General features: G+C 39.7%; 1 long non-coding RNA gene across 3 annotated transcripts in view; it reads right to left on the bottom strand.

Annotated features, from left to right (window-relative positions):
* Positions 1–448: 448 nt before the first annotated feature.
* Positions 449–16,522, bottom strand: part of LOC121927325 — a 182,859-nt gene continuing 166,785 nt past the window's right edge. For 2 of the 3 annotated variants that reach the window (XR_006103179.1, XR_006103180.1), the window contains 2 exons: positions 5,566–5,713; positions 449–2,624 (listed from right to left, as the gene is read on the bottom strand). This is a non-coding gene — a long non-coding RNA (uncharacterized LOC121927325). Of the gene's footprint in view, positions 2,625–5,565; positions 5,714–7,179; positions 7,236–16,522 lie in introns of those variants that run through there. The other variant, XR_006103181.1, reaches the window with a different exon arrangement.

Raw genomic sequence — 16,522 nt, 5'->3', positions numbered from 1 at the left:
ATCCAGAAATATTCTAAAAAAGTTAACTGAAATTAAATCTCCCTGATTTGCCAAATTCAGTGCATACAGCTGTGTATCTCCCTGCAGGATGAAGGCTTTATTGAGATGTAGACCAAAAAGGGCATGGAGAGTATGTTATTGAACCTATTTGCCATAAGATTATTAAAGGTGAGGACTGTATTAGGAAAAAGATGTACCAACCCTAACGTGTCATCACAGATATGACTGTTGGGGGGGGGGGTGTTCAAACCAAAACTTTTAAGTCCTGAGACTGCTTGATATATATGACCATGCACCTGATGCTCCCAGAATAAGAATTTCAAATTCTTATAAATCACTTTATGAAAATTTTCTACATTCTTAGGAAAAATGAAATGAAGGAAAAATCTCAGCCATCCCTGAGTGCTCCTGATGGTGTATATTGTCTTCATAGCCCTGGTGGATTGAGAAGTGATAGATTAGATATATGGATGGATGGATAGACAGACAGATAGATAGGCAGGTGTGCTCAGCATTTGGATAGCTCCTTTACAATTCAGAACAGATTCACCTCCACACTGATGTGAAAGCCATCATATTATTTTTATCTTTCTCCCCAGTTCATCAGGTGTTCCTGCTGCTGACATGTCTGCTGTTGTTGCTCTTAGCAGATGGCACCAGTGGCACTCAGCTCTTCAATTTCTCTGCGGGAACAGCTGTTGGATGCACTGGGGGGGGGGGAGTGTTGATATGCAACATCTTCCATGCTGCTTTCCTCAGTCCAAAGCAGTGGCTACAGGGAACTAGCCAAAATAGGCTGCCAAACTTATGTTTAACAGTCAGATATTCTCAGTCTATGTGTGGATGTGATTTTTCACTAAGGCTGATGTCTAATTGCTTGGCTCCTGGCTGAGTTTCCCTGAAAACAGCAGTGTGTGTTTTATGTGGAGATCTGGGGTGCAGATGTTCCCTGCTTCATGGGGTATTCCTGTTACAACTGCTGCTACCAGTCTCTCTCTCTTTCTCTCTCTCCCTCTCTCTCTCTTTCACACACAAACATACGGTATTGTTCATAAATGGTATGGTAATGCTGAGTTGCATTTTTCTGCAGATATATTTTTTCATAAATATTTGTGGATTCACCCTCAACCTTTTCTCCCCCAAGGAATGACCAGTTTGCAGAACTTTCTTCCATCGTTGCATATATTGTGGCTGCCATTTTGTTTCCATAGTTCTCCGGTATGATATATCACCTGGGACACCATGGGGGATGCACAATGCAAGGCAGGCTGCCCATGTGACTTGTTTTAAATATTCAGTACAATGGGAATTAAGATTGCTGCAGCTGTACCCCCTAGATTTCAGGGTGCAATGCTAGCAGGATTGGGTTCAGCCCCTGGTGGGTTTGGGAGCAATACAGTCCACCACTACCAGTGGAGGTTGTCCAGCATTGATGTAGTCTTTAGGTAACAGCCAGGTGGTAAGCAACATTATAAGCAAAATAGTTACTTTTCCACATAAAAAGGTTATATTTGAAGTCATACCTGGGATATAAAATTAGATTTTTAAACACGCACACACACACTTATTGTATTATGGTAAATAAATCAGAACTTGTAGCAGAATTAATTTCCCAAATCCTGAGGACTGAGGAAAGTGTGGATGGTGGATCTCAATGTGGATGACATAACTAGGAAAGGCAGTTACAATACTGTGTAAACAAAACTGTCAAGAGACAGTTTGGATGCTGACTCATGAGAAAACAACTGCTTTGATATTACGTCGAGTTTGCAAAGAAAGTCAAAAGCAAACATTGAAACACTCACTGATCAACAATCTACAGGAGACTGATATAGGTGGCAGTTTCTCTGCCTATTGCAAAATTAAAGAGAATAATAATGAAAAGCAGACGGAATAACAACAAAAATGTGTTTTAAAAGTTGTATCTATTGCTCCAGCAAAATGCTTGGTTTGTCCCCACAGAAAATATGCTACATACTTAGTTACCCAGAAGTATTTGATTTCTTGGAAAGAAAACCTATGTTCCGTTTCCATCCAAATTTTATAAACGTTAATTGGCTTCCTTACCATGTGTGCTAGTCCCATAGAAACTAGTCAGATGAAGCATTTACAATTTTAAAATCCCCAAACAAATAATGGCATATCTGCTATCATTCTTAAGGCACTCTATATCCTGGCTGGGGGTGAAGGAAGCTATGCTACCTGTGAAGAGAAATATGCTGATTTATCATTTGATTACAAAATGTGTCACATCTGGAGCATCACTGAATGCTGTGACAGGCTGTAACTCACCCAAATGGTTTGTATTATATACATGCCTAATGGCTGCATTACCCATTAAGTTTAAAGTTTCATTGAAACTACTTCTTGGATTATGTAGGCACTTGGCACACAACCCTACACACAACTCACAAGTACTTATTAAAGTTGCAGTTACCAGACCCAATATGTAGTCACTTCTACGGTGAAGACAGCTTGAATAAAGACTGATGCTTTCATGCAGTTTTTCTGGCCTTCATCTAAAAGGTGGGAGCAGAAGTGCTGTAAGAGTCTTCTGAAAGGAAAGTGGAACCGAGCCCTCCTCCCATGAGGCAGTGTGATGTGCCTTCATCGAGCAACAGATCCTGAGGAGAAAATAACAGTCAAACATTAAAACAGTGGCTCCCAAACTTTGGACTTCAACTCCAACCCACTTGGCTATCTGTCAGGAATTCTGGGATCTGAAGTCCAAAGACCAGCATTTGGGAACCACTGCAATAGAGGAAGTGATAGTGTGTAAGTTACTGCTTTTTGCTATCTAAGCTAGCCTAATGCCCTGAGACAAAATGAGGAATGCTATCCAATGGTCATCCCAGTTTGTCTGTGGAATATAGGCCACGACATAAAACTATCATGATGTCCATCTTAGAAAGCAAAATGCTATTAATACCTGGTTTCTCTCAGGTATTAAGCTGAGCACAGCTCACCTGAAGAATATTTGATATCTGCTCTTTAGGGCAGAAGAATAGAAAGTATGACTCTCAACCCTTTCTGCAACCCTGCAGACTCTGAGCATCCTAAAGCTGGAATCCCAGAGCAAAAATGTTCTGGGAGGAAAATCATGCAAATGATAGCCAGAACAAAAGGTTTTTGCTTATTTTCCTCCATGATTAGAATATCCTCCCCCTCCCCACTAACATGGGGAAAAGTACTAAAACCAGCCAGAAATAAATGTAAATCAAAACTGGCAATGTCCAGGATTGCTGGGGGTCATAAGTAGGAAACATACATTTGAAATTATTTTAATAGTTAAAAAACATAGGAGCTTTTGAGTACTGAGAACCCATATAAGATGAATCTTGGACTGAGAAAAAACTTTGCAGATTTATTCCTTACTAGCATTTTCTGCATCGGAAGGAACATTTTCTATGTGAAAAAGTAATGTTTATGCACAGAAAAAAAAAAGTTACCTCAGTAGAAAATACTGTTTCCCTTGGAAAACAACCACATGTAAATTTTGTATAGAATAAATCCTGAACAGTGAATACGCTTTGAAAACTGTTTTTTGAAGATTTTCTCACAGTGGGAAAAATATTACTAAAACTACTCATTGCTTCCATTAAAGAGAAAATTATTGAAGAATTATATCCCTAGAAATAAAGTTCAGGGTTCCTGTTCCTTGAATGTTTGTGTAGAACAAGGAATTTCTACAGATATTGCTTGTCATGGAAGCAAAACCTGCTGAAATTCCCTCTTCTACCTCCAAACTAAAGAAACAAACACCCTGGCACTTATTTCACTTGTTAACCCTGGCTAGCGACTTACAGTCATTCAAGATAACTTACAGTGCTCAGCGGTGTTTACCAACTGTGCTATCAGAAGACAGTAAAAATCACAGGATTATTACTAAGCAGGGTCAGCCCAGGTTAAATAAATAAATAAATAAATAAAAGCCTTATTTATATACCGCCCTTCTACAAAATCAGGGTGGTGTACAACATTTCACAAATACAACACAATACAATAAAACACATTATAAAATGTACATTCAATTAAAATAAACAGTAAAACAGCTCCAGCCAGCTTGCCATTGCTGACGAAAAGAAGACGGTGGGGTTATTCGGGGCGCACATCAGGGGTATGCCTGTTTGAATAAAAAAGTCTTCAGCCCCTTTTTAAACTGGGCCAGGGAGGTGGCCGAACGGAGCTCAGTGGGCAGAGAGTTCCAGAGGTTGGGGGCCGAGGTGGTAAAGGCCCTCCTAGAAGTAGAAACTAATCTGGCCCCTGGAACCCTTAACAGTTGCTGCCCAGATGTTCTGAGTGTGCGGGGCGGATTGTATGGAGAGAGGCGGTCCTCAAGGTACCCTGGGCCCAAGCCATTTAGGGCTTTATAGGTAATTACCAACACCTTGTATTGCGCCCGGAAGCGAATAGGCAGCCAGTGCAAACCCTTAAGCACTGGTGTTATATGACTGGCCCTGGATGTGCCAGTGACCAGTCGGGCTGCCATATTCTGCACTAGTTGCAGCTTCTGGGTATGGTACAAGGGTTGCCCCATGTAGAGCGCGTTGCAGAAGTCCAAGCGAGAGGTTACCAGGGCGTGTACTACAGTTTCAAGGTCCCTCTGGCCCAGGTAGGGACACAGCTGGCGTATCAGCCGAAGCTGATAACACTTGGATGGGAGACCATCAAAGAATGCCAGGTGCTGTAGGCTATATTTCAGAGAAAGGAGCTGTCAAAACCATCTCTAAGCATTCCTTGCCTAAGAAAACCTTATGAAATTCAGGGGGTCACCATAAAATGACAGGCAACTTGAAAACATGTACATACATATATAGAGAGAAAAAAACATACATTTTAACATTATATCTGTTTTAAAACTGTGTATGAAAACCATATGTAAGAACTGATAAATCTAAAAGACAAACTGTGCCTATTTAGTCACCACAGGCTTCCAAACTCTACCTAAGTTTTTATTAACATATTCAGAGATTAATGGTTTTGCTTTCCCTGTAGGAAAAATATTTCCATAGCATGTTGTGAAATTGCCTTTGTCTATGGTAACTCTCACCCTGAAGGTTCCACTTTGATAGTATAACAATACTCTGTGTTTCCTATCTAGGCAGTCCACCTCCAATGTTGGAAAAATTATTTTTAATTTTTTTCCCCTAAGTCATGCTCAACTTTTTTCTGTTACTGAAATCAAAAGGAAAAAAAAAACCAATAGTAGTGTTTGCAGGAGGGCTGGTTTGTTAATTCATCATTAGTCTTATATATATTAAATCTTCTAGAAACCACTTTGTTTCCCCTGTGTAATATATATATTCATATGTCAAAGCTATAACTTTGACAAATGAATTCAAGATATTGCCATAACATTTGTGATATGCCTATGGAGTTCCTGCTGCTTCTATGAAGAGCGATAACTGTGGGCTGGCTAATTTTCCCTGTGCCTGAATCCTCAGCTGCTGCTTTGTTGCTAAAGCAGGAATCAGAATGATTTCCATCTTGCTGGAGCTCCTGCTGTCTGTAGAATGTGCCAGGCAAAAATTAGTCACATGAAAATATAGCAATAGCCTGACTCACCTGGTTTATTCAAAATAACGGTCTTCATTTTCAAATATGTTCTTCACCAAGTTCCTGAGTCATAGGAGATTCAAGACTTCAAAGATTCAAGGATGCTGTAGCACTGGAACAGGTGCAGAAAAAACGTGCAACCAGAATGATGACAGGCCTGGAGAAATGTACGAAAAAGAATAAATGTTGGAAGTTTGAATTATTATAATCTAGAAAATGCAAATAAAATGGAATAGGACCAGTACCAGATTAAGACATGCTGAAGGTCTAAACTATATCAGGTTTAGGAGCCCACAACTCATTTCTACACAAATGTGTATTCTTCTAATAACACCTCTCATAATCTGAGCCCTGAAACTATAGTTTACTTGGGCTATATCCACACTGCAGGAATAATCCAGTTTGACACCACTTTAACTGTCATAGCTCAATGCTATGGAATTCTGGGGATTATAGTTTTGACACACATTTAGACTTCTCCATCAGAGAACTGTGGTGGCACAACAAACTACAAACCCCATGATTCCATAGCATTGAGCCATGGCAGTTAAAGTGGTGTCAAACTAGATTATTTCTGCAGTGTGGATGCAGCCTTGGTGTATACATCCATCACTGGGTATAACCATGGTTTATGAAATAGAGTATGGTTAGACAAACTAGAGAGGGAAATATAATGTTGCAAACATAATGCCTGGACTGGGTATATAAAGACAAATAAGGAATATAAGGCCATGCATACATTACTCAACATATTCTTGACTTCTCTGTGTTGAACAGGGAGGTCTGAAGTGATTCCCGTGGATGCAAGTAGAAATTTTCACACAGTTAGAGACCTTGCTTTATCATGTTATTGACTGTTGCATCTACTTGTACAGTACTCTCCTTTATACCTTGCTGCTCAGTTAATGTCAAAATCAGAAAGATAGCACCGGGAAAGCTGAGGATAGGGACAAAATGTACTGCCCCATGGCCCTTGTTTTTATTATGTGACTTTAAGACAACTTTGGACGTTATCAGACAAGGGAAATTGGAAGTATAATCTAGTGGCAATCTGAACACAGTCATTGCGTAATAGACTACCACACGCAATTTCGGGCAATGGGAAGTCAATATGAATGCAATTCGAATTCATGTAAATTCGCTGAACTAGTGAATTCACGTGAATGCCCCACTTTCTTTTCATTCGAAATTAAGAGAAATTCCTCCCGTGTGATAAACTCCTTTGACTTACAGGAGCCCTCTCCTAGGATTTCTTATCAGGATTTATTCAGAGGATGTTTGCCAGTGCCTTTCTCTAAGGTGGAGAGATTGTGACTTGCCCAGCATCATCAAGGGAGTTTTCATGGCTGAGCTGTGATTTAAACCCTAGTCTTCTGAAGTCTTTGTCCAATACTCAAATCACAACATTTGGTTGATTCTTATTTATGTCCATATTCAGGTTTAAATCAGCACTGTAAAAAGTCACTTTTTTTGTACTGGAGCATGACCAGTGGCAACATATTCTGGACAAAATTCAGAGGAGTGTGTGTGTGTGTGCATAGGCTTTCAGAAAACAGAATTTCTGCACAGGAGACAACATTTTATTTTCTGTTCAGAAAATATTTTGGGTGCAAAAAATGTTACCTGTGCAGGAAATCATAGAATCGTAGAGTTGGAAGAGACTGCAAGGGCCATCCAATCCAACGCCCTGCCATGCAGGAAATCTCAATCAAAGCATCCCCGACAGATGGCCATCCAGAACCTCTGTTTAAAGACCTCCAAAGAAGGAGACTCCATCACACTCCATTGTCGAACAGCCCTTACTGTCAGGAAGTTCCTCCGAATTCTGAGGTGGAATCTCTTTTCCTGTAGCTTGCATCCATTGTTCCAGATCCTGTTCTCTGGATCAAAAGAAAACAAGCTTGCTCCATCCTCAATATGACATCCCTTCAAATATTTAAACAGGGCTATCATATCACCCCTTAACCTTCTCTTCTCCAGGCTAAACATCCCCAGCTCCCTAAGTCGTTCCTCATAGGACATGGTTTCCAGACACATCAATATTTTAGTCGCCCTCCTTTTCTCAATGTCCTTTCTGAATTGTGGTGTCCAGAACTGGACACAATATTCCAGGTGAGGCCTGACCAAAGCAGAATAGAGTGGCACTATTACTTTTTTTGATCTAGACTCTATACTTTTATTGCATTGGCCTTGTTAGCTGCCACATCACACTGTTAACTCATGTTCAACTTGTGGTCTACTTGGAATCCTAGATACCTTTCACATGTAGTGTTATTCAGCCAGTTGTCCCCCATCCTATATCTGTGCATTTTATTTTTCCACCCTAAATGCAGTACCTTACATTTTTCTGTGTAGAATTTCATTTTGTTAGCTTTCGCTCAGCTTTCTAGTCTATTCAGGTCATTTTAAATTTTGATGCTGTCCTCTGGAGTATTAGCTACTCCTCCTAATTTGGTGTCATCTGCAAATTTGATATGTATGCCCCCAATTCTGTCTAAATACACACATATTGTATTATGTTGTGTGCAGAACCATGCATCCCAAGGAAAGTTGTACAAAATATGTACATTAGAAGAAGCTCAATGCAAAACACATATGCTAAGGGAAACTGATTAAAAAACAGTGTGTGTGTGTGTGTGTGTGTGTGTGCACGTGTGCGTGCGCTTAAACAGCAGACTGAAATGGAAACTGAATACAATAGGGTTATCACTGAATACATTGAAACCATATGTATGAGCATTTCAGAGTGAATTACAATCTTCTTCAGCATGATGCTCCAAAGGGCTACGGCAGATCTCAAAGAAGAAGGCGGCATTTATATACACTACCGTACTGATGGTAGCCTGTTTAACTTAAGCCGCCTGAGGGCCCGCACTAAGACTCTGAACTATCTAGTCCGTGAGCTGCTTTTTGCTGACGATGCTGCCCTCATTGCCCATACGGAAGCAGCTCTGCAGCACCTAACATCTTGTTTTGCAACAGCTGCAGAGCTCTTTGGACTGGAAGTCAGTCTGAAGAAAACGGACATTCTCTACCAGCCGGCACCTAAGGAAGAACACTACCATCCCCACATCACTGTAGGCACATCTGTGCTTAAGTCCGTCCAGCAGTTTACCTACCTGGGAAGCATCATCTCCTCAGACGCCAAGATTGATAAAGAGATCGATCATAGACTGGCAAAGGCATATAGTGCATTCGGAAGGCTTCACAAAAGCATCTGGAGTAACAAACACTTGAGGCAAAGCACAAAAATCAGTGTGTATAGAGCCATTGTACTGTCTGTTCTCCTCTATGGGTCTGAAACATGGGTCACCTATCACCAACACCTACGACTCCTTGAACGCTTTCATCAGCGCTGTTTACGCACAATTCTAAATATACACTGGACTGACTATGTGATGAATGTTGCTGTCCTTGAGCAAGCAGGGATCACCAGCATTGAGGCCATGCTATTGAGGACGCAGCTGCGCTGGGCAGGACACGTTTCTAGGATGAAGGACCATTGCCTCCCCAAAATAGTATTCTATGGTGAACTCGCCACGGGTCAGCGTAAGAGGGGCGCCCCAAAGAAGAGGTACAAGGACTCCCTGAAACAACATCTCAGGCTTGGCCAAATTGATCACCAACAATGGTCTGCCCTGGCCTCGCATCGGGAGGCATGGAGATGCACTATCCACGATGCTACAGCCTTTTTCAAAAACTCACGCCGAATGAGTCTCGAAGAGAAACGACAACGCAGAAACAACCACAACCCAGAAACATCACCCAAGGAGACTTTCCGCTGTGCTTTCTGCAACTGGACCTGTTTGTCCCGGATTAGCCTTTTTAGTCACCAACGCACTTGTACAAAGCGTGGGATGAGTCCTTCCTGAATCTTCGTTCGCGAAGCAAAGCCAGAGGGGAGAGGGGAGTTAGGCCTTAATAAACCCCCTACTTCCTTACTTGATGCCTAAATGAAGCCAGAGTTGGTACCAATCAGCCCTCCAAAGGGAGGGCATTCCACAGTTGGAGGCTACAGCTGAGAATGCCCCTCTCCCATGTCCCCACACAGAGTATTTAATTCACATGTGGGACATAGAGGAAACCACCCACCAAGCAGACCTCACTTGGAAAGCAGACATTCTTTTCATGGGACGAGAATGATATAGTAATGCTAAAGGGCCATACATTTAACCATCCTCAGTTGACACAGATTCTTCTGATCCTTCATGTAATTAGAATGAACCTAATTCATGAAACCTTTGTACAGCTCAAGAGAAAGCTGCTAGTTCCATTGGGTTTGCAATTTCATTGCTGAATGTATGATCCAAGAGCCCATTAATCTTGCTACAGGCAAGGCCTGTACATTGTAGTGAAAGCAGGAATTTGCAAACTAGATCTCCTATTTGCCTTTAGTTCCTGCTTTATGTATGCCCGTATCAGCCCTTAAGGAGATGTAATGTGTGTGAGAGAGAAAAACAAGAGCATGTGCAAAACTAGAGCATTATTTTTTTTCTCTTTAAACTGCTATTGGCATTTTATAGCTTTGAACTGCACAACAATGACTTTTCATGGAGAGTGTTGTATTTAAGAAGCTTTAATAAGCTGATTAATTCTGGGAACAAAAAAGTGGAAGAGTTTTCTCACAGCAAGATATGCTGTTGTTGCCATGAAAGAGAAATACTACAAGAACAGTTGGCTACACATACTGTATCTCTGCAATAGCATCTGAATGAAAAAGCAGAACCATGTGAATAATTAAATGATCAGAAATTATAGCACAATTAGACTAATGATGAAAATATGTGATTTAAGGAATATATGCACTAATGGTAGAAAGAGCTCTCTGAAAAAGAAGTATATTAATCATCACAGTCTCTGAATGTAAGCCATAGAAACATTTTACTCCTGGGGAGACATCAGGACAAACTATGGCGGGTTATAAACCACCGAAAAGCGGCGGTCTGGCTCCGCCGCCGCTTGCAGTGTCCGGGAGATGTAGCCTTTAAACGGCGCGACTCCCGGATGCTGCAGAGAAGGAGTGCGGAAATCGCGCTCCTTCTCGAGCCCTGAAAGAGGCGACACAAGTGCCAAAGGGCGCACTCGCGGCGTCACTTCTGGTGCACCACGTGCGGATGCAGAGCGTCCATTACGTCAATATGGCGGCCCCCATGTGGAAGGGGTGCTGCCATATTGTACGTATTCCATACGTACTAGGGTTAGGGGGGTGCGGAAGCACCGCCCCTTCCTAACCCTAATACGTATGGAATACGTATTTTTTGGCGGTGTGTAACCTGCCTTTGCTTCACAAGAAGATCCTGAAACAAAACATTGCAGCATGGATATGCTGTTGTCCAGGATTCCAACCATTCCATTAAACTCATTCATTCAATTTTCCATATTTTTTGCCAAAATATCAGCCAATCATCTATGATCATTGACCATGTTCAGTTGTCAATAGGTTGCTTTTGAGATCTGCCTTTCCTTCCCTTTTTTTTCTAAATGATTTTATGTTCCCCATTTGCTTCTGATATATCCTAGTTTGGCAATGGAAGCAATGGAAGTTGCAGGTAGGGACAGAAAAATTACTTGAAAATATTTTTTAAAAAACGTGGTTAAATTATTTTTAAAAACATGGTCTTGAGTGTTGAGAAACCTTGATGAGAATAATTTTAGACTGCATTTTTAAGATTTATTCGGTGCAAAATTTGTACATGATTTTTCTTTTGCAGGAAACCTCATTCTTGCACAGAAATCAGTACTGTACTTTTATCACAGAAATATTTTTGTTCAGAAAACAGTTTTCTGCACAGAAAATGCTGCTTTCTGTTCAAAAATTCAGCAGGTGTATTTTACTCAGAGTACATCTCAAACTGTGAACATTTTTTTTAAATTGTGCAGTAATTGACTTGTTACTTCCTTAGAGAACTAATTTAGCAGAGAATTACATCCCCATTAGCATGCTGAACATTAGCAGCAGAGGAGATGTTTTAGGTGGCTGTAAACATGTCTATGGATTTTTATTTTTTGGGGTGGGTGGGCTGGGGTTCAAAACAAAGCTCATTCTATACTGCTATTTTTATTAAACAGCTTAACAGAACAACAGAAAAAAAATACCTAAGCGAATTATATACAAATTGTATCACAATTTTTATATTTTTAAATTAAATAAAACTCCTGACAAGTTTTTTTCTTTGACTGAAAGCGATTGTGGGGTTGGTCAATACTGAAGTGATGTTGAAAGTTAGGTTGCCTCCCTATATAAGTTCCTCTCATTTAAATTTTCCTACTCCTGAAGATGTGAAGGGAAAACATGGTGGTGGGGGAAACAATGGAGGGGGCAGCTAGTGATTAATTTGTGCACAAGATAAGTAAATTCCTTAGCATTAGATTATGAGGAATGTCTAATCTACATAGTTGCATGATACCTTAGACCATATTCATTAATTGGATTCCAGTTTTTAGGGAAAGATTGACAGGTGTCCCAGGTAAGAGGGACGTTTCAGAATTATAAATTCTTATAACCATACTTTCTTTAAAGGTGCTGTCTCAGACTGCATTATTATGTAAAACTAATAATCTTACTCTGGTTTTTTTTTATTTCCCCATGCCACTTGGTCTGTTATACTTATGATTCTTATTCTTATTCTTATATTTTTTTTAAAAAAAAAATTCTTAGGACTAATCAGAGAATGGCATACAACTGAAAAGATTCTGTTCAAATGTGTCTAAAATAAATCTGAAAATACCGGAAAGAGGTAACTAAAAGTCTTCATAATGCCCCCAAATGGTAATGTTCTCATTTATTACATAACTTTTGAAATATTGACTGCAGTCCTGTTGGCTAGCCCTAACCAGAGCAGACTGATTTAATTGTTCAATAGTGAGTCAACACATAAGGAAGTATCACTGATCTGATGGATCTATTGTCAGCAGGGACTAACAATAGAATTTGGATCATAATGTTATCATATCATCATTAAAGAAAAGATTGTTACAGATAACAGTTTAACTTTTTGTTCATTAGTCCAAGGCTGTGCTTGCGATCTGTCACTCCTCTACACAGCAGGTGGGCAGTGCTAGTGAACTGATTGTCCTTTCAATGGAATAGGCATTCCATCATGTGGGTAATACACAGATTATAGCTGTGCATATTGATAATAATAATAATAATAATAATAATAATAATAATAATAATAATAATAATTTATTTATTTATAGCCCGCCCAATCACAAGGAATCCAGGCGGGTTACAACAGTAAAACATAAAGATAATAAAATAAAATACAATAAATAAATAAAATACAATAAAATTAAAGAGAGCGAAGTGAGTACATTCACAGTTAGGCCTGATGGAAGTTGGGCCTCTCTTTTTCACTCCCTCCCAGGTCTGATGATGATGTCATGGAGGGAGGGCTCTTCTTCTTGAGGCAAGGATTTTATTTTAATTAATTTTAATTTAATTCTTCTCATTAAATTTAAGAGAAGAATTGGTGGACAGAGTGACATAAGTCACAGTAAATGGGGAGTAGAACTAGGTAGGGAAGGCCTGCCGGAAGAGATCTTAGATTTGGATCCATAAACAAATTAAATAATGTGAAGTCAAAGGCTTTCATGGCTGGCATCCATATTTTTTTGTGGGGTTTTGGGTTATATGGCCATGTTCTAGAAGAGTTTATTCTTGACGTTTCTCTGAAGATGCCAGCCACAGATGCTGGCAAAACATCAGGAATAAACCTTTCTAGAACATGGCCACATAGCCCGAAAAACCCACAAAAATTAAATAATGATCAGTGCCATGGCTGTTGAATTTGGAAAATGTCTAGCAAAGAAAATAACTTTTTCAAGCTCTGTCAGATCAGCTAGTGAGTTCCATTTAGCTTCACTCCTAGATAAATGTTTACAGGCCATACTTTCCCCCAAACTTTTTAAAAATTATTTTGCTTCTAAACTACAGTCTAGTTTCTCTTTCTTTAAAAGCCCAGATTCCAGATGCAATATGTATTTGAAAATAAATGTTCCATAGTAGCGAGAAAAAATATTAATTAATTTTCCATAGCAAATGAGTTGCTTTCGATTTTGGGGCTCACAATGCAGCAGTTAGCAGTTTATGACAAGATGGGCTTAACTGCAATGTGAAAATGGGGCCATCTGTACTTAGGAACCAGTACACACTGAGAGATGTGGAAGAATTGTTAACAATTACGCCGCTGAATGGCTCAATGGAACCAAATGTTGCATGGCATGTTTTCTGTTTTTATTTTTGTAAGGCTTCACCATTCAAATTAATTAGGGAACATTCTGGAATGAGGCAAAACTATTGCATTGAAATGCACTACTCCAGCTCCATTTAGTAGGGAACAGCCCTTGCCTCCTTGAAAATAAAGTCAGGATAACCTGTTCCAATGAAGAAACCTGACTGTCATGTTAAAAATTAATGATATTTTGCATTTTTAATTGCCACTGGGTTTTTTGTGTTCATCATTTTTGCCATAATGGGATGTATCACAGATGCCTCATTAAGAGTCTATTTTTGTTTATATTACTATGGGGTAAGAAGAATAGGGCAATGAGCAGTGAAATTTCCTTAAATGCCTTCTTTTTGTATAAATATAGATTTATTATAAGCAGGTAGAGTAAGCTATCCAAAACCTAAAGGATATATTACTATAAAGTGGTTGGGGCCCTGGCCTACTACCTGGTATTGTAGATGACACCAAATTAGGAGGGTTAGCAGGAACACAATTCAAATTGATCTTAATAGATTAGAAAGCTGGGCCAAAACTAACAAAATTAATTTCAATAAGGGGAAATGTAAGGTACTACCCTCAGGCGGGAAGAATGAAATGATCAGCTATAGGATGGGGGATGCTGGACTTGACAACAGTACACGTGAATGGACCTAGTAGTCCTAGTAGACCACAAGTAGAACATGAGTCAACAGTGTGAAGTGACACCTAGAGGTATAAATCGAGGTAAGCAATAGTACCACTCTGGGTACTACAGTTCTGGGCTGTACAATTCAAAAAGGATGTTGACAAGTTGGAGGGTGTCCTGGGAAGGGTGACTAAAATGGTGAAAGGTCTGGAAACCATGCCCTGTGAGGAACATTTTAGAGAGCAGCACATGTTTAGCTTGGAGAAGAGAAGATTATGAGGTGATAATGATAGCTCTGCTTAAATGTTTGAAAGGATGTCATATTGAGGATGGAGCAATTTTGTTTTCTGCATCTCCAGAAAATAAGACCCAGAGCAATGGATTCAAACTACAAGAAAAGAGATCCCACCTAAGCATTATGAATAAGCTCCTGAGGGTTCTCCTAGGTGGATCTATTCAAGCATCGTACCTAGGGTTGCTGAGCCATGGCTATCTCAAGATTCAGCACCCAGCTCTGACCTAGAGATGACCCCATGATGTCTTGAGTACCAGAGAGGACAATCTAGTCCCTAAGATCTGGAAACCCAAAATGTAACCCATGTATGCACTTTACAAGGAATTATAACAGTAAGGTATTTTGCCAGGACATATACCTATCACACACTGTTGTTCATTTCCACTGTATACTGGAGGAGGATGCTCCTGAAGCTACTCAGCATTACCCTGAGGTTTATCATTATGAGCAAGGTTGATATTGGTGGGAATCATTATATCAGAGTAGCTTTCCTTACATTATTGACTTTTTCATAAAATACATCTGGGCAACTTTCACTAGGCTAGGGATTCTCTCCATTGAACATGGGTAGGAGGTGGGTGGGTGAGTGATATATTTCTCTTCCTTTTGCTTCCCAAACTTGGCAGTAGACCTACAAGAAAAGTGATACCTTTACTTTAAAAGTACTCGTTTGCCTTTAAAGGAAGTGTGAGCCTGTGAGAAGCTACTATAAGCAAGGGCTACAGGGCATATGTGATGTATCTGAAAGCAAAATGGCAAGCTTTTTTCACTCTATCATGCCTCCAAATTTTTGGTGGCAAAATAATCTGTAATTGTGGCAACCCTTAGAGAACCCTGGTGGGAAGCTGCAAAAAACATGATGGGGAATGCCAACTGTGAGATATATGCTGCCTATTCTTTTTATATAGAAACCACTTACCCACATGATGAATTCAACTTTAAAATTTTTAAAAGATAAAAATGATTGGCCTCCTGTGTCAAAGAAAGTAACAAAAAGTTCATTATGCAGATCCCTTTTATCATCTCAGATGTGTACATATATATACCAATCAACTTTTGGACTTTTGTTCTACACTTCTTTTCTATACTTTGTAGGCAACTGTCAACCCCTGGTGTCATCTATCTTCATTTTCCTAAGATTGCTCAGCAATGGATAGGGCATTGCTCATCCTAATCTGTTTGGCAGTCTTTGACTGACATTGTTCATTATTGTTTTCCTTCCATCACATCTCCAATCTCTAGTTGATTCCACTTATGTTTGCTCACAATAAGTTTCTTTGGCAGTCACCATCTGGTATCATTAAATCATGGATCCACCTGTCTGATGGGGTCTCCAACAACACACTTCCATTGGGTCAGCAATCATAAATGGTACATTCATTAGGGTGAACACACAATACATCAATGTCTTGAGAACACCAGACTAATTTGAAATCAACATGTATGTCTAATGTTGAGTAACATTTGATAGAAATTCAGTTTAACATATCACTCTAAATGCCATTTCATAGTCTATCAGCTGGCAGGGAGCAACAATGTATAGTTGTATGAAAAGACTGTGAGCTCTATTCTAAAAACAAATTCCTTGGAAGGGATGTCTTAGGGGAATTAAGATATAAATTTAAAGAAATGAAATAAGTACCCATGCCTCTAAATCTATAGTTTTGACTTGCCTCCTGCTGTTGCAGTTTGGGATTCTAGAAAAAGATGCAGCCACTCCCCCCAGAACTTCAAAGTATGCCAAAGGCAAATGTTCAACCCACAAGCTACATTGTTACAGAAAAATGTAAAGAGACATCAGGAAGCAGGTGAAAA

The sequence above is a fragment of the Sceloporus undulatus genome, chromosome 3 (assembly GCF_019175285.1).
Source record: "Sceloporus undulatus isolate JIND9_A2432 ecotype Alabama chromosome 3, SceUnd_v1.1, whole genome shotgun sequence".
NCBI lineage: Eukaryota > Metazoa > Chordata > Lepidosauria > Squamata > Phrynosomatidae > Sceloporus > Sceloporus undulatus.
The sequence above is the reverse complement of the archived record's forward strand: the minus strand, read 5'-3'. Positions and strand labels throughout refer to the sequence as shown.